General features: G+C 48.8%; 1 protein-coding gene across 4 annotated transcripts in view; it reads left to right on the top strand.

Moving 5' to 3' along the window:
- The first annotated feature begins 239 nt into the window (after positions 1–239).
- Positions 240–3,094, top strand: part of Frmd6 (FERM domain containing 6) — a 77,657-nt gene continuing 74,802 nt past the window's right edge. For all 4 annotated transcript variants that reach the window (XM_028789203.1, XM_028789208.1, XM_028789211.1 and 1 more), the window contains exon 1: positions 240–335. The gene's annotated coding sequence lies outside the window, so the exon portion shown is untranslated. The remainder of the gene's footprint in view (positions 336–3,094) is intronic.

Below are 3,094 nucleotides of genomic sequence, written 5' to 3' on the forward strand. Positions count from 1 at the left end.
TCCGCCGGACTCTTGGTTGGGTCCGGGGCGGGACGGGGCGGGACCGGGAAGGCAGTGCTCCACGTGCAGCAGCGATCGCCAGGCTCTCAGCTTCTTCCGCTGCTTGGTCTCTGCCTCCAACTCCGGGCGGGGCGGGGCCTCGGGCAGGGAGGGCGTGTCTCGGGCGGGGCGTGGGCAAGAACTCGAGGGGGCGGAGCGGAAGGCGGGGGCGGGGGGCGGGGCAGCTGCAGTGTTGGTCTGGCGGCAGCAGGAGTGCTGGGAGCTGCGAGTAGGCTCGTCGCCGCTGTAGCAGACGCGGGTTCAGTGTGGGACGCCTGGCCCTGGCGACTTTGGAGGTACGCGCGGGAGCTGGCGCCGGCCTGCTGGCCCCCTTTCTGGGACGGCGCGCGCTGGTCGCCGCTGTGCCCCCTGCTGGTCTAAAGTGTGATTCTCGGCTTTGCCGCTCTCGGCGTCTTTCTTCTTTCTCACGGGGCTCTGGGCGTCGGGCACCGGGCGAGCAGGTCGCCTCTCCGCGAGTTGGAGCTCGCCCACGCCGGGGCGGGAGGCCGGGGCCCCCGGGCAGCCGCGGCCGCGGGGGAGGAGCGGAGCTAGGGGGCCAGGCTCTGAGTTCCTGCGCCCGGATCTCTGGAACTCTGGCTCGAGGGGCGCCTGCCTGTAGCGCCCCGACTGTGACTAGCTGGGAGCAGCCGTGAGTCCCGTGTACCCGAGCGATGTGCGGTATTGCCTGTTGTGCGCGCAGGCTGGGCAGTCAGCTTCGGGAAGGCATCCCAGCGCGGCTGTCCGGTATCCCCGCCAGTGCGTAGTGTGGGAAACCCCTGAAGGGGGCCTCGGGGACACACGAATCCGGGGTGCGGCCTGCAAAATTTTGGTTTCTGGAGGAATTTAACGCGATCAGGTAAAGGAGACCACTAGCCTCCCCTCCGGGAAAGCGGGGATGTGGACAGCTCGGGGCCACCCATGTGAAGTCTACAGGATTTAAACAACACTTGGAGTTCTAGAATGGCTTAGCCTAATGGTGGAGCGCTTTCTTAAAGCAGGGATAAATGGAAAGCTGTCAAAACAAGCACATTTCAAGTTGAAATAAAAGCTGGCACAATTTTCAGACCGTACAGTTGAGTGGCTAGTGTCGGAAGAAATACTGGCTCGGTGGCCTCCTTACACCTTTTGAGAATTTGTTTATTTATTTATATAAGCAGCCAGTCTGTTTTGCTAGCATTGCCCCCGGGAGCTGTGTAGTGCCCACAGTAGGGAAGGAAAACTTGTGCAAGGATTCTCGGAACGCTTGAACGTGGAAGGGAAAGTGTACCTTGCCAGATTTTCCACGCATGATTCCCTCCATTCTTTGGACCCAGTGGTGTTTGTTTACTGGTTCTCGAAGCATCTACTTACATTTAGTTTTTGTTCGAAATACCCTCTGTTGCCACCGTGTGTAGTTTGGGGATTAGAGAGTGCTTTTGGAGAAAGCTGCTAGTGGCTTCATTTTCCAAGAATGTAAGTCATTTCCTTTCTGTGGTTTCAGGGAGTTGATACTTCACAGCATCAAAAACTCTGTGGGGAAAATTTTCCGTAATACATCTGTCATTTTTAAGGCTTGTGACTTTTGAATTTTCTTAAGAACAGTGCATAAATTTAGGCCCGTCATTGTTAAAGGGACAAAAAGAGGTTTTGTTTGTTTGTTTTCTCTTATCCCGAATCTAGAGTATTGAGACTGCTGTGTAGAGAGTTTTACCATCTAAGACCTACAAATGGCTTGCAGGATGGAGAGTGGGGGAGGGGAAGAGAGGCAGAAAGGAGCAGGAAAACAGATGCCTTTTGCTCCAGTCCTTTGTAGTAAAACTTCTAGCACCTAATCATTTTCCTTGGGTGTGGTTTTGAGAAATTATTAAAAATGAGAATACTCCACAGTTGTAGGTGATTGACATTGAAATGTGAGGTTTTTAAGAGGAGGGTATGTTTGTAAACATACTGACTTCATATTTCATAGTAAAGTAGACCTCTGGTGGATTATTAGATAGAAGGGGTCCCCCAGGGGATATCCCATATCAAGTTATCTGTAGGATATCTTCTCCAGAAAGCAGACTGACTGTAATAAGAACTCTCCACCACCACCACCACCACCCACCTACCAGCTTTAAGCTGCTTGCAGGAAGACCTGCGAGCTGCCACACTAATCTCAGTTCTTGCAGGGCTCAAAACATTTTGAGACAGGAAAATCTTTCTGCCTTTTCCATCACTTCCCTTTTTGGAGTTAACAGGGGTAAGACATTAGGTTCACATACACAGTCTTGAGTGTATAGATTTAAGATATCCCTAGCTTTACAGGAAAATACCTAAAAGCAATACAGGCAAGCTGGAGGTCCTCCTTTTTTAAAACAAAATACCAGTGTGCTATACAGGTTTTTAAAAATCCGTCATTCAGCTGGGTTGGCTGAATTGGGGGCTGTTGTAGACCATGCCACATTTAACTGTGCTTATAAAGCTTTTGGCTTTCAGAACTTATGACATAATGGGCGGTGTAGCCTTTTGTGGCAGTTGCTTGGAATGCAGGTTTCAAGTAGAATTGTTTTGGACTGAGCCCTCAGTTTTTTAAGAGTTTTGTGTAAATGACTCCTGTCTCACAACTAACTTTCTGATAAAGGAATTCTTTGTAGTTTTCAACTTGGCTGTTATACATTTTGATTTCTAAAGCCATGTTTTCTTTCTTTCTTTTTTTTTTCAAATGAAACCTGCAAACAATTATTTTATTACATGAAAGCCAGTACCAAGAAAAGATTAATTCAGTCCAGATGTAGAAGTGTATGTGAATTGTAGATTTGGATGAGCTCAACAAGTTTCCCTTTTGTTGATGAGGCTGCCTGGATCCCAGATGGCATCCACAAATTATCCCATAGGCCTGTTTCTGAATTGAAGTCTGAATTTCATGGGCTTTCTCCAAAGTCACTTTAATGTTATTTTAAATCATCTCAAGAATAGAAAACTTTTTGCACGTAAGCAGAGAGGCTTTTTTCCTGTTATTTCTAATAAGTGCCTCATAGTGTCCCAGTCTGTTAGTCTGTTTCTTCTTGTTTTTTTTTTTTTTTTTTTTTTTTTTTTT

The sequence above is a fragment of the Grammomys surdaster genome, unplaced genomic scaffold (assembly GCF_004785775.1).
Source record: "Grammomys surdaster isolate TR1022 unplaced genomic scaffold, NIH_TR_1.0 127, whole genome shotgun sequence".
NCBI classification, from domain to species: Eukaryota; Metazoa; Chordata; class Mammalia; order Rodentia; family Muridae; genus Grammomys; species Grammomys surdaster.